We start from the raw sequence: 23,096 nt of genomic DNA, 5'->3' as shown, positions 1-23,096 counted from the left end.
ACACATCGTAATTAAAATGACAAATATTAAAGAGAGAATATGAAAAGCAGCAAGGAAAAAGCAATAAATAATATACAAGGGAACTCCCATGAGGCTATCAGCTGACTTTTCAGCAGAAACTCTGCAGACCAGAAGGGAGTGGCATGATATTTAAAGTGATGAAAGGGAAAAACCTACAACCAAGAATACTCTACCCAGCAAGGTTCTCCTTCAAACTTTATGGAGAAATCAAAAGCTTTACAGACAAGCAAAAGCCAAGAGTTCAGCACCATCAAACCAGCCTTACAACAAATGTTAAAGAGACTTCTCTAGACAAAAAAAAGGAAAAGGCCACAAGGAGAAATAAGAAAATTACAAAATTAAAGAGCTCACTGGTAAAGGCAAACATACAGTAAAGGTAGGAAATTATCCACACACAAAGCTAGCAAGGAGGTTAAAAGACAAAAGTAGTAAAATCATCTATATCCACAATAAGCAGTTAAGGGATACACAAAACAATTAGATGCAAAATATGACATCAAAGACAGTAATAATAAACAATATGTGGTGTATACTTATACAATGGAGTGTTACTCAGCCATTAAAAAAATGAAGTAACGCCATTTGCAGCAACATGGATGGACCTAGAGAATATCATATTAAGTGAAGTAAGTCACACAAGAAAGACAAGTATCATATGATATCACTTATATGTGGAATCTCTAAAAATGATACAGGGTTTTCCTGGTGGCTCAGTGGTTAAGAATCTGTCTGCCAATGCAGGGGACACGGGTTCGAGCCCTGGTCCAGGAAGATCCCACATGCTGCGGAGCAACTAAGCCCATGCACCGCAACTACTGAGCCCAAGTGACACAACTACTGAAGCCCAAGTGACACAACTACTGAAGCCCACACACCTAGAGCCCGTGCTCTGTAACAAGAGAAGCCACCACAATGAGAAGCCTGTGTACCACAACAAAGAGTAGCCCCCACTCACCACAACTAGAAAACGCCCACACGCAGCAACAAAGACCCAACGCAGCCAATAAATTAATTAATTAATTTTTTAAAATGATACAAATGAACTTACTTACAAGACAGAAATACACTCACAGACATAGAAAACAAATTTATGGTTACCAAAGGGCATAGTGGGTGGCGGGGGGGCGGCTGGGGGAGAGAGAAATTAGGAGTTTGGGACTAACATATACACACTACTATATATAAAACAGGTAAACAGTAAGGACCGACTGTATAGCACAAGAACTATACTCAATATCTTGTTTTTTTAATTAATTATTTATTAGAGTATAGTTGATTTAAAATATTGTGTTAGTTTCTTCTGTACAGCAAAATGAATCAGTTTTACATATACATATATCACCCCTTTTTAGATTATTTTCTTATATAGGTAATTATAGAGTACTGAGTAGAGTTCCCTGTACTGTACACTAGGTTGTTATTAGTTATCTATTTTATGTGTAGTACTGTGTATATGTCAATCCTAATCTCCCAATTTATCCCTCCCCACCTTCCCCCCTGGTAACCATAAGTTTGTTTTTTACATCTGTGACTCTATTTCTGTTTTGTAAATAAGTTCATTTGTATCATTTTTTTTAGATTCCACATATAAATGATATCATATATTTGTCTTTCTCTGTCTGACTTACTTCACTCAGCCATATGAAGCCATATGACAATCTCTAGGTCCATCCTTGTTGCTGCAAATGGCATTATTTCATTCTTTTCTATGGCTGAGTAATATTCCATTGTATATATGTACCACATCTTCTTTATCTATTCCTCTGGATGGACATTTAGGTTGCTTCCATGCCCTGGCTATTGTAAACAGTGCTGCAGTGAACACTGGGGTGCATGTATCTTTTTACTCAATATCTTGTAATAATCTATAATGGAAAAGAATCTGAAAAAGAATATGTGTGTGTGTGTGTGTGTACAACTAAATCACTTTGCTGTACACTTGAAACTAACACAACATTGTAAATTAACTATAATTCAATAAAAAAGAGGAAAATAACTGTAATTATGAAGGAAGGAGAGTACAAATGCAGGGGGTTTTTTAAATGAATTTCAGATGAAGATATCAGCAACTTAAAACAATCATGTATTTCTATAGACTGCTATAAAAAAAAAAAACCTATAATAGATATACACACAAACCAAAAATCTATAATAGATATACACACACAAAAAAAAAGGACTCCAAACACAACACTAAAGACAGTCAACAAATCGCAAGAGAAGAGGACAAAAGAAGAAGAAAGGGAGAAAAAAAGATCTACAAAAACAAATCCAAAACAATTAACATAATGGCAATAAGAACATACATATCGACAATTACTTTAAATGTATCTGGACTAAATGCTCAAATCAAAAGACATAGAGTGGCTGAATAGGTACAAAAACAAGTCCTGTATATATACTGCCACTAAGAGACTCACCTCAGATCTAGAGACACACACAGACTGAAAGGGAGGGGATGAAAAAGGTATTCCATGCACGTGGAAATCAAAAGAAAGCCCGAGTAGCAATACTTGTATCAGGGTAAAATCATGCTCTGTTCTGCATCACCCTTCTCTTTTCTAGTATAAAATGAGGGTAGGACAACAGGCTATGGAGTCAGGTGGACCTGGGTTTAAGTCCCTTCCTGTCCACTGATTAGATGTGAACTTGAGCAAGTGACATAATCTCCCCGTGCCTCATCTTCCTCATCTGTAAAATTGGAAGAATAATAATACCCGCATCATAGTTTATAAAGCACCAGCCCAGGGCCTATAATATAAAGAGACACAATTTTTCATTATTGTTTTTACTTCTGGACCAAGATGTACACCTTGACTTTCTTCTTTTAATGATAGTTCCCTCCTCACCTCCTGTGATTAAGATGGAATTTTTATTCCTCATGGTTTGGATGAGACTCGGCCTGGGAACTGGCCATCAGCTCAATTTTGGGGTGACTGGTTCCTCCAGTGAAGATCCCCAGACTCTCTCAAGTTCTCAGGTAGAACTCTGAGCACCTGCCCAGCAGTGCCTGAGATACACAGCCTCGTTCCTTTCTCTGAGCCCCTTACTACTGCAGAAAAGTTAGAGCTTAAACTATGCTAGCCACTCTGATTTTTGCACACACCTGGATAAGCATTAAATTCATGGTGTCAGAAAACAAGCATGAAACACCCACTGAAGCCTCCTTACTTTTTTATACTCTTGCTTTTCATGTGCTTTGAGTTGCCAAAGGACATTTTTGTGAAGTTAAAAAAAAAAAAAGTAACGCTAGCATAGTTTGCTCTTGGAAAGAGCTTCTTATGAAAGCTGCAAGCTTTTTGGGGGCTGAAAGACAGAGCAATTGGAAACTCCAAGTGTGACCTCTGGCCCCATCATTTAAGGCTGAATTCTCCTCTCTGAAACACAGTGATGGTCTCCATTGCATAATTTAGCCTCCTGGCATGCACTTAAGTCCTATTCATGTGAAGAGTAGCTCAGCTTACAGCAAAGGTAGAATATGCAGTAGGCTCTGTGGTGTTGTTAGAACAGGGTTGATGAGAGAGAATTTTTCTGCAAATCCTCTATCCATTATGACACCAGCCTGGCACTTGGGAGTGGGAGGACGACGGTGATTAGGACCACATAGGGTGAGCAGAGATGTGTTAACAGTCTAGGCAAGTCTCATTTCCCAGATATACGACTGAGAAATGGATCACATCTTACACTAAAATTTTTTTACTGCTTTTGAGCAACTTGCCAGAAGCTGTTCAAAAGACAGTGACTGTATTAGGATTAAGGGTCTCCAAGACTGAGGAGAACGGGCCCAGCCACGGATTACATCAGCAATTCTGAGAAAATGATTTTCACTTTTTGTGGCCATGTTTGTGTTTATGTCATCGCTGATGCAGGAAACCAACCTTCCCTCTCTCTCTCCCTCTCTCTCCCTCTCTCTCTCTCTCTCTCTCTCTCTTAAAGTAGTTTTGGTTGTTTGCCCATCAGATTATACACTCACTGAGACTCTGCATGCTACAACTTAACTTGGCTGCAAAGATAGCAAAATACAGCATCTTTAAAAATCTGCTGATCTTGAATTGCATAATGTCTGTGGCTTCCCAAAGTCTTTTCCCATCTTCAGCCTGACACAACCAGACCATTGAGTCCTCAGTAGGTGAAATATATATATGGTCACTGAGAAAGAAAACAAGGCCCATCCCATGGCTACTTCTCTCTTCCCTCTGCTTTTGCTCCATGGATGACTTCCTTCCTTTATTTATTTATTCAGTGGTTTCAAATTTCATTTCAACAAATAAATTCATTCCAATATTCCCATGGTTTCAGCCATGCTAATGGCAGCCCGGCTCCCTCTTCTGACCTCCAAAAGTGTATCACTATCTGCTGAACGCACATCTCTACTTGGTTGTCTTACAAGCACCCCATGGTTAATATTTAACTCATCCCCTTCCCTCCTCCTCTTCCTGAATTTCTAACTGATGGAATGCTATCAGCACATTTTGCCCAAGCCAGAAAAACAGAGGTAATGATTGATTCTCCAGTTCCATCACTCAACTTACACAATTGCTTAATAAACCTTACTCATTCTGCCTGTTAATATCTCTTAATCCTATTTTATTTTCCTATTGTCACCTTAGCTCAAGCCAGTATCGTGTCTTAACCTGGATCACTGTATCAGCCTCCGATCAGTTCTCTCTGCCTTGATTCTTGTCCACTTCCAATGATTTCATGCAAGTAAGAGTGATCTTTCTGAAATGTGATTGTGTCTGATTGTGTCACTCACTGCGAAAATCCTTCAGTGGCTCTCCATGGCCCTCAGTCCAAGCTCCTTTGGCTTAAAAAGCTTTCCATAATCTGACCCTTTTATACGTATGTAGCTCCATCTTTCATCACCATCTGCCCACTTTCACCCACTAACTCACTCTCTCGCTCCATGCGTACGTGCATGGCGCTCTCGCTTCTGAAACTACCCTCCTCTTCTCCACCTATTTCTTTCTCTTTATCCAGCACTGAGCTGGTGGAATATCCTCCAGGGAGACTTCTAGGATTACTGTCCTCCCTGATTAGACTGTGGCCTCCTTAAAGACAGGGCCCATGTCTTCCTCATTTTGGAATCTGCAGTTCCTAGCAGAGGGCCTCTTACACGGTTCTCAATCAAAGTTCAAAGACTGAATGAGAAACTTGATCTCAATGTACTACAGTTGGAAGGGCAGCCCTAAGGGCTGCTCACCAACTTGCTCAAAGTCTTCATGAAAAAATAACTGCTTGTGTCCTCCTGGGTTCTCCCAGCATCCAGGAGAGGGTATGCAATTAGATCCCTATCAATTATAGGCTGTGAGCCACGCAAACCTCCTTCACCCTTCTGAAAACTCTCAATGGCTCTGTTTCACTTTGCAGGTGGGATAATCGAGGCAAGAAGGTTGGTAGCAAGACAAAACTACCACTGAGTCTTGAGCAAGTCTGTCTTCATATGTTATCAACTGAAACCTAATGGGAATACAGGAACCAGCATTTGATTTATTTTGAAAGAGAAAATGCCAGTATATTTTTATCAGAATTCGGGAAGGACAGACAAGCAAAATGCAGAAAGCTAACGCCAATCCCAAACGAGAATAGAAATTAAAAGACTCATAATAAAGTTACTATTAATAAAAAATCTCACATTTATTTCATTTAATACTCACACTAACCCTATCAGGTAAGTACTACTTCGATCTCCATTTGTCATAGGAAGAAACTGAAGCTCAGAGATGCTCAACACCTTGCCCAGGGCCACACACACGAGCAGCAGGGTCAACATTTGAACAAAGGTCTTCCTGATTTCACAGTCTGTATTCTCCATCATTGACCTCTGTTGCCTCTCCAAAAAAATATTTTATATGTTCATTATCCTGTGATAAACCATAATGGAAAAGAATATTAAAAAGAATATGTATAGGGCTTCTCTGGTGGCGCAGTGGATGAGAGTCCGCCTGCCGATGCAGGGGACACGGGTTCGTGCCCCAGTCCGGGAAGATCCCACATGCCGCGGAGTGCCTGGGCCCGTGAGCCACGGCCGCTGAGCCTGTGCATCCGGAGCCTGTGCTCCGCAGTGGGAGAGGCCACAACAGTGAGAGGCCCATGTACCGCAAAAAAAAAAAAAAAAAAGAATATGTATATATGTATGTGTGTGTATATATATATATATATATATATAAACTGAATCACTTTGCTATACACCTGAAACTAATACAACATTGTAAATCAACTACATATGTCAATAAAAATTTTTTTTAATTCAGAATGATTTTTCCTTTACATGTAGCCAGTGCAATACATAACAACTATCTAATGAATGAAAATGAGTGAGTGAAAAATCCATCTAGAATTCTCTGCCGATTCATGTTCAGATTTCTTCTGTTCACAGAACAGATTCCCCAGGGATCCCCGGGCCAAACTGAACAGCATCTCTTGAAATTTTTTTAAGAAAAACCTAACCTTTGCCCATATTGGACACGAACGTGATGCAAATACATTGTATTTCTTGGTTCTGCAAACCTCTGAGGCAGTGCAGTTCAACGGAACTCTCTGTGATTATGGAGAAGCTATAGGACTGCACTGTCCAGTACGGAATAGCCACATGTGGTTGTCCAGGACACGAAACGTCACTAGTGTGATTGAGGAACTTAATTCTAAATTTTATTTAATTTTAATTAATTTACATTTAAACAGCCATATGGGACCATTAGAGAGCAAAGAAGTTTCATTCGACAGTTATTTATTGAGCATCCACTGCATGTCGGGCACTGAGTTAGATGTTAGTGATAAAGCAAGATGAAAAACAAAGCAATCCCTTGTTTTCATGGAGCTTATAGTCTAATAAAGATGGTATCAATCATAAAGAAGATGTGGTACATATACACAATGGAATACTACTCAGCCATAAAAAAGAATGAGAGAGTGCCATTTGCAGCAACATGGATGCAGTTAGAGATTATCATACTAAGTAAGTCAGAAAGAGAAAGACAAATAACATATGGTATCACTTATATGTGGAATCTAAAATATGGCCCAAATGAACCTATCTACAAAACAGAAACAGACGCATGGACATGGAGAACAGACTGGTGGTTGCCAAGGGGGAGGGGGTTGGGGGAGGGATGGAGTTTGAGGTTGGGGTGAGCAGATGTAAGCTATTACATATAGAATGGATAAACAACAAGGTCCTACTGTATAGCACAGTGAACTATATTTAATATCCTATTATAAACCATAATGGAAAAGAATATAAAAAAGAATGTATATATATGTATAACTGAATCATTCTGCTGTACAGCAGAAATTAACACAACATTGTAGATCAACTATACTTCTATAAAAAAACTTTTTTAAAAGATAGATATCAAACAAATAATTATACCAATAAAGATAAAATGACATTGGTGGTTATAAAGCCAAGTGTTACAGAGCAAACCTATAGAGTCTATTGAGACCTGGTCTGAGTGGCTTATGGAAGTTTCCTGAAGGAGGAATGTTCAGGTTGAGATCTGAGGGATGGGTACATGTTAACCAGGTGAGACCCTTCCAGGTAGAGGGAATTTTGTGGCAGAAGTTCTGAGACAGGTGGCAGCATGAGCCGTCAGGGGAACTGAGAGGGGGCAGCGGTCTGGAGTGCCAGATCCTGGTGGGTGGGTGCAGGGAGCAGTGGTGGGGTGGTCCAGGTCACACCCCACCAGGTCTTACGAAGCTGCACTGAAGCTTTTGGTCTTTGTACCAAGAACCATGTGAATATATGGAATTATCTTTGGCTGGGAGGGGGGAAAGGTGGGAGGAGATGACATCGTCAGGTAACATAATACTGTCTGAGGTGTGGCGATGTGGGAAAGGCTATGTGGATGCAGGGAGGCCTGGAAGGAGTCAGTAGATCAGGGATGGACTCAGTGAACACAGGAGCTCAAGATCCAATGCAAGGGCGTCTATGTCTCTGGATTCACCATGTCACTGCATTCACTGCATTCACTGCCTTCTGTATTTTGCAGCCAGGATGAGGCTGAGAGCCCACAGAGTGGACTCCCAGGGTCAATCCTGCCCCTACTTACTAGCTCTGTGATTTTTCCAAGCTGCTAACCCTCTCTGAGAATATAGTTCCCTCATGTATAAAGTATATCCTGGTGAAGTTGCTGAGAACTGAGGCATAGGGGGTGCGGAAAGTACTACACAAATTCTCATCCTCGCACCTGTCAGTGTGATTTTTGTATCACTCGCCTGGGGATAGGTTCATCGGATATTATGGATGACGGGTTGTCCTTTTCTAGAAAGCCTAGAAGTATCTGAAATGCAAGATAAGCTCTCTCCTATCCAAATTATCATAAGAACTTAATTAGCTGAAGATACAATGGAATGTAAATCAAACATTGAGCACGAGCTATGTAGCAACACTGAGAACTTGTGGGTTACCTTGGACTTTGAATGCCATTCACCTTGGCCTCAATCACCAACTCTGTTCCTTCCACCCTCCTGCCCGCTCCCACTGAATCTATTTGTGTGTGTGTGTGTGTGTGTGTGTGTGTGTTCCCGTGCACAGGCATGCACACTCAAGCACATGATTCAGACCACCAGCTGCCCACTCATTTTAACATGTGTTCTTAATGTGATATATGTATATATATCCTTCACTATTAGTTAAAAACAATGATTTTTTAAAAAATCAATGCAGCATATAAACGTCCAATGTTTTGTGCCCACCTTCATGAGGAATATGGTCTGACCTTAAGTGAAACTAAGACCATGACATAATGCTTTTACACTGGGCAATAATGCTTTACAATGGGAAACAAAACAGAACAAAATAAAACAAGCAAACAAAACATCTCTGTGGAAGGGGCTGCCTCCAGTCTTGGGTGAACATATAACTTACCACCCTTCCCAAGATACTTTTGAGAGTGCAGGGGGGATGCTGTTAATAACTAAGATGGTCACCCAGGGCCAGCCTTCCTGCAGCTACGTGCATGTTGGATCACAGGCCTGGGCAGGAACCCTCCACTGCTTGACCACTTGAGGAACCACTTTTATCCTCTGCCAGTTCTCACTCGGACATCCCCTCTGCAATCACCTAAAGGTTTGTGTTCCCCCGGCAAATTCATATCTTAAAATCCTAACCCTAATGTGATGGTATTGGGAGGCAGGGCCTTTGGGAGATAATTAGATCATGATAGTGAAGCCCTCATGCTTGGGATTAGTGTCTTTATAAAAGGGACCCCAGAGAGCTTTGTAGCCCTCTTTGTGCCATTTGAAGACACAACAAGAAGTCTGCAACCTCACCAGAACCCAACCAAGTCCTCACCAGAACCCAACCATGCCAGTATCCTGATCTGGGGCTTCCAGCCTCCACAACTGTGAGAAAGAAATTTCTATCGCTTATAAGCCATCCAGTCTATGATACTTTGTTAGAACAGTCCAAACCAAGACACCCTCCTTCACCCTACGCTAAGAATCCACCTGCTATGCAAGGGGTGCTGCTCGGCTAAACTGCTTATGGACCACAACTCCTTGGGGTGAACCTTTCATTTCTGTATTATTTTTTAAAATTATTTACTTATTTATTTTATTTTTGGCTGCGTTGGGTCTTCGTTGCTGCACGCGGGCTTTCTCTAGTTGCGGCGAACGGGGCTACTCTTCGTTGCGGTGCGCAGGCTTCTCATTGCGGAGCACGGGCTCTAGGTGCACAGGCTTCAGTAGTTGTGGCACGTGGGCTCAGTAGTCGTGGCTCGCGGGCTCTAACGCGCAGGCTCAGTAGTTGTGGTGCACAGGCTTAGTTGCTCCACAGCATGTGGGATCTTCCCAGACCAGGGCTCGAACCCATGTCCCCTGAATTGGCAGGAGGATTCTTAACCACTGCGCCACCAGGGAAGTCCCTGGGGGTGAAACTTTTAAAGGTTGCAAGAAAATTTAATAGGCTTACTGAGCCTCTTCTTTTTGCTTTCCTCTCCCTTCCCACGTATCCTTACCCTCTCACTTTTCCTTTCCCTTGGGAGAGTCAGTTCCAGTTTCCCTTCATGGCTACTCTTTCCAACCAGCCTCTGACAGCTCTCCTTTACGATGCTCTCCACCCAAGGGCAGTCACAGCCTCAGGGGTGGTGGGAAACAAGCTGCACACACACAGCATAATTCAGGATGGTGGGTGTTCAGTACCACCTTCGTGAAATAAGCAATAATAAGCATAGAGGCAAAAATAAATCTAGGAAGACTTCATGAAGGATGTGAGACTGAACCAGACCTTTAAGGATATGTACAAATGGGAGTGGGGAGGACTCTCCAAGACATATAAATGTACAGGCAAAGGCCAGGAGCAGGAACAGGCAAGAACCACAACTAGAATTACTTGGTTAGAGCCTCTGAGGGTGGTGAGTCCAAACCCCAGCATCAGCTTCAGAGCCTATGTTTTCACACTCAGTAACTTACACCTCCTTTCAGGGGTTGTCCACTGATTTCTGGACTCTTAACCTTCCACCTCTGCTTCATGTCCAGAACAACAAGAGAGGCTGAGACACTTTGCAAGTCAAGTTTCCTCCAGACAATCCCACAGACGAATTTCTAGACGAGGAGGTTCCCCCCCATACCATCTCTGTGATATATGTGGTCACTGTTGGCAAAGAGAGGCCCTCCAGAGATGCTCTGTGAGATGTGAGATGGCAGGAAGGGGCTCTGGGAAGAGAAGTATCAATAGAAGAAATGCAGGTGACAAGGGAAGGTAGCGAGAACCTAAAACTAAGTCATGGGGCTACCCCCTCGCCGGGCAGGAGAAAAGGAATTTTAGACTCTCTCAGCTTCACAACCTGTGCAGTAGGTATTGTTAGTCTCGTGTGATTTGTGAGGAAGTCTCAGAGAAGACAAAAAAAATTGCTCTGAGTCTCACGGTTGAGATGAGGCAGGGGAGGTTTGTGTGAACCTTTTGCATCATACCCATCTGCTTCTATAATGATGGGTGAAGCTCGGCATGGGGACGGTGTGGAGATCTGGAAGACGGAAGGGAAGAGGCATCTGTGCCCCTCACCAGCTAATGAGAAAGCAGACGGTTGGAGAAGAATCATTTACTCAGATGGGCGTCATCTTCAGGTTCTGTCAGGAAGTAAAGGTTGTTTTGCTTTTGTTCTGCTTTTTTTGTTTGTTTGTTTTTTGTCTTTTGGGAATGAAAACCAAAAGCACCACATATCTTATCAAAATCATACAGCTATTCCTTGTGATAAGAAAATCTATCACACAAAACATTGCTCTATCAAAATGCATTAAAGTAGCAAATTATTTTTATTTTGCCTGAGTATATAAATTACTAAATGTTTCTAGTTTCTCTAGCAAGTGTCATGTGAATGCTATTATCTTGCCCCAGTTCCCTGAGCCTTATATTAGATATTATCTAGCATTCAGAGTGGAAAATCTAAAACAAAAACCTGGGGTCAAACAATACTGCGCTGAAAACCAGCACCTGGCCTGAATGCCCACAATCTCAGGGTTGTTCAGTGATTCTCTTGATGTCTACATTTTTTAAAACAGTTTTGTGGATTTTTATTTGAATTCTGAAATAGCAATAGCAGAGAGGTAAATCTCAAAGGTCTGATGTTGTCTTGGATCCATAGTTTTTCATATTTTCCTTCAGGTGGATAAAACAATAGCAAACATCTTTTCAAAATCTCACTAAGAGATAATCCCACTGAGTTGGCCACATAGGTGGCTATGGGCAGCGTACACACCAGTCATGCAGCGGTGCTCTCTCTTAATAGAGAGCAACAACTACCAGCCCTCGTCTCAAGCCCTCCTCTTCTGATTCCAAGTGGAGGCATCACATTTCGACCATCCAATCCCTGTCTCACTCCTTCTTATAACTAGAAGAGCCTGCAGAGACCATTGCTGGCCTCCTTCGGAGGTATGGGCTGATGCCCAAGGATGCAGAGACTCTGGGTTCTTTCCAGAAGCCCCTGGACTTGGTGGACCAAGCTGTGGACTCATGATTCAAGGGCTTATTCACAGGAGCTGTGCAAAATAAAGAGAGGTCCAGTTCATCCGAAGCTGCCTTAAAGAGCCTACAGAAAAATAAAAATGAAGTCCTCCTGGCCCCCAGGGAGGGGGATAGAAACTGTGTTTGGGGAACAGGGGGCTCTCGATAGGGTACAAGAGCATCTCCTGGGGGTAGAGTGATTTTTATTTGATTCAGACTGGAAATAACAGTTCCTGGCATCATGCAAATGAAAGTACCAAGGAGTCTTTCTTACATGAAAATGTGGCAAGTTGGCTTCTTTTCAGAGTAGCTAAGTAGGAAAATATACAAATTAGGTTAGAGAATGATTGGCTAAATAGAAGAAAAACTATTTGGGTTTCCAAAATTACATGTTTTGAAAAATATTCAGTGTGTCTAAAAAATAATGGAGGACCAAAAGTAATGATTTAGCCCTAAATCACCTTAGAGGTAAAAGTAAGTAAAGATACTTCTGGCTAGTGAGTTTGCATGCGAATATAAGTGTGTGTATCTGTGTGAACATGTATAAACTTTGTCTCCCAACTAGATCGTAAATCTTTTGAAGACAGAGGCTCTTATATCTGGGCTGAGTTGGAATCAAATAAATTTTTATTGATTCATTAAGATCTACTTCTCTCCCAGTCTTTCCTTTCTTTAAAACGGTACTATTTTCCCCGTCTACATATTAGAACTCTAATGAAATACAAACTACTAGAGTACAGAGACCACTTACTTATTCATCTCTTTTGCTTCCCTAATTCCATAACACTAAGCACACCCTCAAATAATCCAGACCTCTCTGTTCTCTCTCTCTCTCTCTCTCTCTCTCTCTCTCTCTCTCTCTCGCACACATACACACACATTCAAATCTTTTATAAGGAAGGCTTAGCACAGCTAATCAATACATATTTACAGAAACACTTTTGAATACAGACTACATCCATGAAAGTAATGAGAGCTCAAAGAATTCCCACCAAGAAATGGAATGGTTTGAGTTTCTGATGGTGGATTCCTACATCACGGAAAGTAGTTACGAAAATTGTAATGCAACTGGTCCATTGGAATAAAAAGGGAAATATAATCCATGTTGGCTGTTTTTCTACCTCTAAGTGTATCTATATCTTTTCTTTCTTCCTTTCATATAAACAAACATGCATTGAGCACTTATATATATAAGACACTACTATGTAACGGTGGCTAACAGAAAAGATTTATACGGGTATCTACACTTAACATGTCCAGGAGGAGAGGGATAAAGTAACGTGGCTGGCAGAAAGGGCTGGGAGTGTCAAGACCTTAGAACACGTCCAGGTTCTGCCACTTTCGTGCTGTGTGACCTTAGGTAAACCACTTAACAACAATCCTGAGCTTCAGTTTCCTTCTGTGTAAAATAGGCATAACGGGACCCTACAGCATTTTCACAAGACTCGTAGAAAATCATGAAAGTGACTTGCAACCATTAAAGCACATAAAATGTTAACTAAAATATGACTTTGCAGACAATGGCATATGTACTGCATTCACTGAATGGTTAATATTGGAACACTGACCATCCTGGGCTCAAATTTGGCCTGCACTGTGTCTTTAGAACTTTGACAGCGTCACCAAGATTTAAAACTCAAATTCAGTTTCCATTAAAAAAAATGTGGAAAATCTAATGGACTAAAATTGAGCAGCTGTGCCACTATCAGATGGAAGAGCTACCAGGTAGTTAGCCACAGTCCCCACTACTCCCTTTTGCTTACACAAGTTACAAATCACTATAAGAAAAGAGAGACAGAGGTAAACACAACAAAAGAGGGGATGCTAGTGGCAGATGCTGGGTATTAAGGAGAGAACATTTGCAGCTGAGAGGGCTAGGAAAGCTGCCTGGAAGAAGTGGTATTTGAGCCATACTTTGAAGATCATGTAGAAATGAGGGAAGAAAACATGAATTCCAGGCAGAGGAAATGGTGTGAAAGAAAGTATGGTGGCAAGCAACCATGGCAGGGGAATTGGGAAATGGGAACCACCATCTGAATTAAGAGAAAGGTTTGTGCAGGATATCCATTTATCTATCAAGTATTTATTGAGAATCTGTGTGTCAAGTTCTGGAGATACAGAAATGAGTAAGACAGACATTTGAACCTGCCTTCTCAGAGCTTACCATCTAGTGAGGGAGACAAAGAAGTGGGGAAAATGTAGTTGGACTGATTCCTGCCACATTCTGGAAGGCCTTTGATATCAACCAGGAAAGTCACAGAATCCCTTAATCTCTGCAGAATGGACTTGGTACTCAAGAGTTAGGATCATGAGTTGTAGCTGTGAGTCCTGTTTTGCTACAAATCCCCTGTGTGTCCATCAACTGTTTCATTCACATAGAGATAAGATCAATGTTAGCTACTTCCCAGCATCTTTGGGATGATGACAGTAGAAAAGAGAAGTAAAAGTGTGTTGAAATGCAAAATAAGTTATGCAAATGCACGTTAGTATTACTATTTCTCTGGTCTCCAGGGATCATGTTATAGGCTGTACTGATAACCTCACATCAGAGAGACAGCAGAAATGATTGCTCAGAACTATTTGTGGATAATGGAAGATGGGGTAGAACTAGTGTGAGCGTGGGCCTTGTAACAACACAGACCTAAATTCAAATTTCATCTTCACCGTTTGCTACCTGTGTAACTTTGGATATGACATAACCTCTTTAGGCTTTTCTCACCTATAAATTTTATCTATAATATCTTTTTCCTAAGGCCGTCATGAGACTAAAATGAAAGAATTTATGACAGTGCCTGGTACACAGTAACTATTCAATAAATGGCAATAAAGGTTATTTTCATTACAGCTCACCTAACTTTCCTAAGATGATAGGAGTTGATTGTAGAATCAGGGAATCACAGAGCTAGAAGTGACCTCAAAAAGTGTTTTTCTCTTCCTGAGAGTATGGTCTTGCACATCTGATTCCAGTATTTCTCACTCCAAAGCTGTGATCCTACTTATATATTACCAAGCTTCCTCTTAAATTTAAACCCATTTTATCTTTTTTAACTTCTCTGTAGACTAACAAGACTAGAGAAAGAATAAGTTGGACAAGACTGAGGTCTAGCGTGACCAATTTTCCTAGTTTGCCTGACACTGAGGGGTGTCCCAGGACACTGGAGGTTCAGCACTAAAACGAGGACAGTCCTGGGTAAACAGGGTCAATTGGTCTCTCTACTTCACCTAATGTAGAATTTTTATCTCTGGTTAAGCCGGAAAAGCCAACAGCTGTACAACACACTGCATTCTATTTCTTACTATAAACAAATAGACAACCAAGAGTCATAAGCAACTATAGGCAAATATCCCTTATAGACTAGTATGCACACTACCACCTTTCCCCTTAAATAAACATGGTTTTTTGGTCAATCAGCTAGGACCCTGATGGCATAGATGTGCACTGCCAGGACCCTACCCTCTGTTTTGGTGGTGCTTGTGACCTTGGAAGAAAGGTAGTCTTCCCTTCCTTATATCTCTGATGCTATTTCAGATGGTGAATCTGACAGCTCCATGCCAGATGGTTTTCAAATGAAGAGCCCATCCTCTAAGTCCATAGTGAGGGGTTTGTTTTTGTGTCTTGTCTTATCAAATCTGGGTCAGAATAAAATCGTGCACCTCTCTTACCTCGGTGACTGTGTATGATCTTTGTCTCCACTGGTTCAGGCTGAAGTCAAGTTCTTCTGTCGATATTTCTGCCTGGTTAATGGAAGTCCTCTCTTCTTTGGCTGGGATACTCTAAGCACTTCACTGTGTGGCCTGCAAACCAAATCATGATGGCTGAAGGCATTGAGCTTCTCCAATAAGTCTTCTGGATCTTCCTTCCAAAATTCCTGCTTCCATTGATGAACAGTTTTTTATAAACTCAAAATAACTTGGGCAACTTTTCTTGCATTGGGATTTTCCTTAATTTTTTACACAGAGACAAAGCCTTGAAGTCAGTCAGGATAATGACTGGTTACAGAGGGAATGAGAAACATTCCCTCTAGAATGCCCTCAATTCCTTAGAGAATTATGGGAAATGTTCCAATAGTGTCCAGTGGTCATTTAGTTTTTCCAGTAATTGAATGACTCACAGTGGCAGAAACCAGGTCCTCAAGAAGTGTTACATCATCCCCTTGTGATAAACAAAGAGAAGCTTCTCAGTGAAGCTGTGCAAACCCAACTTTCAGCAGCATCAGCCACATAATCAGAGTAACATTGAGGAATAATCTGAGTTTTAAACCATTGAAAAACAGACCTTTAAAAAGATGTATGTAGAAGATATTACGACAAAAGACGAACAGCAGAAAAAAGTGCAACATCTGTGACATACAAGTAGTATGGTTTCCTTAATATATGAAGAGCTCTTATAATTCAATAAGAAAGAAAATTAACAACCCAATAGAAAAATGGATAACGATCACAAGTGAGCTTCTTCACAGGATACACAAATGTCTAGAAAGCATTTGAAAATCTGTTCAACTTCACTAAAAGCAAGTATGCAAATAAAAACAGAATATTTTCACCTCTCAGTGGACAAAAATCAAAGCTTTATAAGACAGCACATTAGTAAAAATGTGTCAGTACTTTCTCAAAATGTTCCTTAAAGTATTAAGGGTGCAGTCTTTTTAAAGAGCAATGTAAATGTTCAAAACCTATAATAAAGCAATAGTAGAAATTTATTTTAAGATGAACTTGTATACAATGATATACACAAGAATGTACATTGAAACATTTTGAAACAGCGAAGGAGTAGGCATATACTAAATGTTCATCAATTAGAAATTATTAAATAAATATTATGGACTGAATATTTTTGTGTGCTCAAATTCATATGTTGAAATCCTAACTTATGATGATTTCAGGAGGTGGGGCCTATGGGAGGTAATTCAGTCATGAAGGTGAGGCCCTGATAAATGGGATTAGTGCCCTTATAAAAAGAGACACAAGAGAGCTTGCTTCCTCTTCCTCTCTGCTTTCTGCCATGTGAGGATACAAGGAAGAGACAGCTCCCTCTGTAAACCAGGAAGAGGACCTTCCTCAAGAAATTGACACTGCTGGCATCCTGATCTTGGACTTTATAGTCTCTAAGACTGTGAAAAACAAAAGTTGTTTAAGCCACCAAATCTATGAGGATTTGTTATAGAAGACATAACTGACTAAGACAGGCACATAAAGAGATGCAGTGATGGTGGGACTTCCCTGGTGGTCCAGCGGTTAAGACTCCACGCTTCCACTGTAGGGGGTGCGGGTTCGATCCCTGGTCGGGAAACTAAGATCCCACATGGTGTGGCCAAAAAAAGAGAGAGAGAGAGAGAGAAGAGAGAGATGTAATGATGGAATACTATACAGCTACTATAAAGAATGAGATAGATCTATATGTACTAAATTTTTAACTAAGAAGAGCAAGTAGAGAAGGATGTGTGTAGCATGCTCTTATTTGTGAAAAACAGGGAATATAAAACTAGATACAGACACAAATAGAGATAGACATATACACCACACTCAAATGAACTTCTGTAAATCTAGGAAATTCTGAGAAGGCACACAGAAATCTGTGATAAGCTACCTTTTGGAAAGTAGAATTTGAGGTCAGAGTGAGAGGGAGACTCCTTTCTATTTTATATCCTTTTATACTCACGGTTTTTAATTCTTTCTGAAAGGTATTAAGATAATAGCACAAATTGAGCCAGCTTCTGTACTACATCTACTTATAATCACTAATAGAAAGAGTTAAAAATTACTAAATACCTCAATGCCTTGCGGTGTGTCTTCTTTATGTATCATTCTCCATGCATCTCTCATTAGTAGCGCATATCACCCTGTAGAGCTATTGCATGTCGGAGGGCTGCTTCCCCCAATTACCTGTGATCTCTAAAGGATAAGCTGGTGACATTTCATGGGATGGGGTGGGGTGCTGATCTGGCCTCCAGCTCTGCCACTTAACATATCACAGTTCCTGTTTTACAGATGAGGAACCTAAAGTTCAGGGAGAGGACAAAGGAATTGTTGCCTCAGGTCACACAGCCAGTTAGCAGTTGAATCATGATCAGGATATAAGCCTCCTTCCCCCCAGTCCTACTTCTACTTTGAAGTGACTGGGGAATGCCTGAAGCTTTAGAAGAAATATTGACCTGACATCAACGTGGTACAAGAATAGAGATTCAGATTTTCCTTCTGAAAGATTGATCATCTCATAACCTTTCCTAATTCCAAGGACAGACTTGTACAGGTCAATGGTTGGAGTGGTGATGTTTCCTCTTATTGACCCCCAGAAATACAGTTACAAAGGTCTTGTGTGATGAGACAAGGCAGTATAGTTGGCAGAAGTGCCAGGGAGTTCAAGACTACAGAATGGACCTAGGTTCTGCCACTTTCTTGCTCTGGACCTGTGAACAAGTCACTCAACATTCCAGAACTTAAGATTCCCCTTCTGTAAAACAGGGTAACAGCAGTGCACAAAGTTTTCATGGGACTCAGATAAAATCATGCAAACGACTTGCAAATTGTAAAGCACTATAAAAAGTGAATTTAAAGAATTATTTCACAGACAATAAGCACATCTACTTGTATTCACTGAATTGTTGATACTGCAAGACTTTGGAGACCGTCCAAGGCCAGCCTAGGATCAAATCTGGCCTTCACTGGGTCTTCAACATTTTAAAGGAGTTGTCAACATTTAAAACTCAAATTTCAGATATTTTTAAAAGTCTGGAAGAACTTTAGACCTACATTCTAGCATGATAATAACGAACTAAAAGTGAATAGACGCGCCTCATTCAACATGACATATAGAGGGCTTCCCTGGTGACGCAGTAGTTAAGAATCCGCCTGCCAATGCAGGAGAAACAGGTTCAATCCCTGCTCCGGGAAGATCCCACATGCCGCAGAGCAACTAAGCCCGTGCACCACAACTACTGAGCCTGCGCTCTAGATCCCATGTTCCACAAGAGAAGCCACCGCAGTGAGAAGCCCACGCACTGCAACAAAGAGTAGCCCCCGCTCACCGCAACTAGAGAAAAGCCTGCACACAGCAACGAAGACCCAACACGGCCAAGTAAATAAATAAATAAATAAATAAATTTATTAAAAAAAAACAGGACATGTAGCGTCGTCCCTAGGTATCCACGGGGGATTGATTCCAGGACTCCCACGAATATCAAAATTCACAGATGCTCAAGGCCCTTATATAAAATGGTATAGCATTGCATATAACCTGTGCATATCCTCAGGTATACTTTAAATAATCTCTATATAGTTTTGTGTTTTTTTTGTTTTTGTTTTTTTTTTATATAGTAGTTTTCATTACCACATGTTCACTGGCCCAATCAGTTTATCAGAAACTTGACTTCATTAGGGTGGTAACATCACATGGCAATAAATCTTGCAGGAGCCATCCTGCTGTCAGTAGAACCTGGTTAAGGTTCTGACAGGACTCTCTGGAAGATAACCCTGAACTGGACTTCTCTATCCCACAGGAGCCAACAGACCCACAAAATAAGACACTTCTGTGTGTGTGTGTGTGTGTGTGTGTGTGTGTGTGTGATTTATGAGTAGATAAGTGTATTAGAATTACACAATAAGAAAATGAGATAAAAATGTATCCCCACAATTCCTCTACTCAAAGAGTATAATATTAAGAGATAAATGGGTTGACTCAGCTTTAAAAATGGAAGTTTGTGATTTATGGATGCATTCATATACTCATTTATTCATTCATTCAACAACTATTTACTGAGTGCCTAATATACTCCTGGCACTTGCCAAGACTCCTGGAAAAAAAAATAAACTCAGCTCCTGTCCCAACAAGCTTACTTAACTCTTCCATTAACTACCTGTACAACTAAACAACTTGACTTAATCTCTCTTTCCATCTCAATGCCTTCACCTTAAAGTACACGTTTCTGTGATTTTGGTTAGCCTAAGTGAGTTTTGTATGGGTGGAAACGTATTAAACTATGTCAGTGAGCAACAGATATTCAATCAACATTGGCCCGAGCTGAGTCCATCACTTTACAGAGAAGGCCCTGAGGCCTAGCTGGTTAGGTAACTTGCTCAGATGTGCAGCTAGTTGTTGGCCGCGCCAATTCCCAACAGTACTGCTGTCACCACCATCAGCAGAGCCCAGTAGACCTTCAGACCCCTCAGCCACACCAGGATACCTTCTTTGGTTTTAGCCCAATGATTTTATAGTCTTTCTTCTGCTGTCTTTGAGTTCTGCATTTGTAAGATGGAGTGCTTAGGTTATGCCTGTAAACTGCGTGCTTTCCTGGATTTAAAGATTCTCTCTGCACTCGTGGTTTGCTCATAATTGTTCGACTGCCAAAGCTTCACCTTCACTTCAGGCACTCTGATTTGAATTTGGGGTTATTAATTAAATATCACAAAAAGAACTTCAACTTACATGGTTTCTTTCCTTCACACTTTAGAAAAGGGAGTTCTGCATTCAGTACCGCTGAATTCAGGTGCTCTGTGGACATGGACAAGAAAAAGTTACATCTTCGTTTCCATCAATTGCTAACTGAAATTTAACATTACCTTCAGATATAAATGTAGGGAACAGACTGTAGCAGTCTTAGAATTTTGTCACAATTCAAGTCACAGGTATGTTTATATCTACATAATGGTTGTTGCAGGTTTCTTGAAATAGCTTATGAGCTCACCACTGCTTTGAAAGTAAGGTACTTATTTGGGTCCAGCTTTAGGTATTTTTATTTAATATGTTAATAGAAGCACATAAATTACCATAGCACAAATTTGATTTTTTAATACTTTGATAACTTTAAAATAAACGTTTTCCTTTGTTATTCTGTGTATTTTATTTTATACATTTAGAAACACTAATCTAAAGAAAAGAGTCTATCATCTCCTCCAGATTACCAAAAGGATCCATTGCCACAGAATGTTTAAGAATTCTTGCTTTTAGCCAATGGTTCTCAGTTGGAGATGATTTTGTCCCTGTCCCCTGGGTACATTTGACAATGTCTGGAAACAGCTGCTACTGACATTGAGTGGGTAGAGTACAGGGATACTGCTAAACGTTCTACAATGCACAGCACAGCAACCACGCACAAAGAATTATGCCCAAATGTCAATCGTGCTGAGTTTGAGAAACCCTATTTGGGAGCAATATACGACAAAAGGCCAAAAAGTTGCTAGTCGCTCCATTCCCACTGAATTCCCACTTAGAGTCATCTGTTTTGATATTCTTGCCCTCCATTTGAGTAATCACATAGAGGAAGTAGGTTTGTTTTTGTTTTTAATTCTTGTACCCACCCCATCTCCAAGGATTCCAAGTTGCCCTAGATCTGTGAGCCAGAAGCTCTGAACAGGATGAGTTATGAGTATTGATGAATTTATTGGACCAACTTCTTAAAAATGTAAGCAAGGAGCCAGTGAACCACAAGCAAAAGCACGATGGTCCGTAAGCCCTTTGTCTAGATACCAAGGCCTTGTATTGACTGTATGGTTAATTTAGTGCTTTCCTCAAGGGTGACCTCTTTTAAAAGGGCTCCCTTCAAGGCTAGGAGGGCAGCAGGAGGGAAGGAGGAGGTGAGGAGACCAAGTATCTTCTCTATCCAGGCACTAGTAATAACAACATGGGACACAAGTGAACCAGCCATCTGCCATGTTTTCCCCCTCTCCCCTCAGTAATATATTCATCTTCAAAGGAAAATCTTTCATATGTCAATTTTTAAAAATAAATTTCTCCAATGAAAGAGCAGAGATTGAATACTACAGGCTTAAAAAGAGAAAAAGTACAAAGGGTAGAAGTCAGAATAGCATTTTTAAAACTTTTGTAGAAGCCTTGACACATAGCTGCTTTTCACCTGGGTGTATCTTACATTACCCATCCAGGCTGTGAGTAACACTCCTTTCTGCTTGGAGGTTCTGAAAAACATCTGGCTTGGTCTGGCAGTGACCAGCCTTGCTGGTGAATCTCTCTTGCTATGTAATACCAAAACATAGGACCAGAAACTGATGCCCCAGGACAGTATAAAGGCAAAAGGTAGATCAGGGACTTCTCATGAGTAAGCAATACAACTCCGAGTGGGCTGGTGTGATGGTTAATTTGACGTGTCAGCCTGGCTGGATCACGGGGTGCCCATATATTTGGCTAAATATTATTTCTAGATGTGTCTGTGAGGGTGTTTCCAGATGAAATTAGCATTTGAATCAATGGACTCAGTAAAGCAACTTGCCCTCCTCAATGTGATGGGTATCATCCAATCCACTGAGGGCTCAAACAGAACAAAAAGGCAGGCGAAGGAAGAATTTGGCCCTTCCTGCCTGAGCTGGGATATTGATCTTCTCTTGCCTCACAGCTTCAGATTCTCAGGCCTTTGGACTTGGGCTGAATTACACCACTGGCTTTCCTGGGTCTCCAGCTTGCAGTGGGCATATCTCAGCCTCCGTAACTGCAAGAGCCAATTCCTTCTAATATATATCTATGATTGGTTCCCTATCTATCTACCTATCTATCTATCTCCTATTGATTCTGTTTCTCTAGAGAACGCTGATTGACTAATAGAGCTGGCTAACTCCTGAATCCCCAGTCCACGGCACAATACTTGGCATGGAGAAGACATTCAATAAATATTTGTTCAGTGATTACATTCACTAATGAATAAATAAATCACAATCACCTTTTAAAAAAATATTCCTTTTCCCATTTTACAAATGAAGGAACTCAAGGAATTTAAGTATGCTTCCCCCAAATTACAGAATTTCTAATAGACTAAGACAGTTCATGAGCTCCAGGTCATCTGACTGGAAACACCTTACCCTAGACATTATTTTTTTCTCTTAGGGATTTATTTAAGGCATATTTGGTCTCAACACACATTGAATGGGCTAAAGAATGATCTGGCTGGGGCATGGTTCACGCAACTGATTATCGCACACACGACAATAGATAGTTTGGGAAGTACTATGTTCAGCAAAATCAAACATGTTTCTTTACTGTAGGACTTAGAGCTTTTCATATGCCAATACATGGCAGAAATAGAATGCAATATTTCCCAAACCTAACTGAGGAGCACATTTTGGGAACAACATAAAGCAACATTCTGCAGTAATTTTTTTGAGAAATATGATGTAGGCATCTTGCCTC

The 23,096-nt window shown here is 40.7% G+C and overlaps 1 long non-coding RNA gene across 17 annotated transcripts in view; it reads right to left on the bottom strand.

Moving 5' to 3' along the window:
• The window catches only part of LOC132427182 (uncharacterized), a 204,976-nt gene that overhangs the window by 74,820 nt on the left and 107,060 nt on the right, over positions 1-23,096 (bottom strand). For 10 of the 17 annotated variants that reach the window (XR_009519818.1, XR_009519825.1, XR_009519817.1 and 7 more), the window contains 2 exons: positions 20,388-20,453; positions 15,629-15,760 (listed from right to left, as the gene is read on the bottom strand). This is a non-coding gene — a long non-coding RNA (uncharacterized lncRNA). Of the gene's footprint in view, positions 1-15,628; positions 15,761-17,734; positions 17,963-20,387; positions 20,454-23,096 lie in introns of all 17 variants that reach the window. The other 7 variants (XR_009519832.1, XR_009519822.1, XR_009519819.1 and 4 more) reach the window with 2 other exon arrangements.

This window comes from Delphinus delphis, chromosome 6 (assembly GCF_949987515.2).
Source record: "Delphinus delphis chromosome 6, mDelDel1.2, whole genome shotgun sequence".
Taxonomy (NCBI): Eukaryota; Metazoa; Chordata; class Mammalia; order Artiodactyla; family Delphinidae; genus Delphinus; species Delphinus delphis.
The sequence above is the reverse complement of the archived record's forward strand: the minus strand, read 5'-3'. Positions and strand labels throughout refer to the sequence as shown.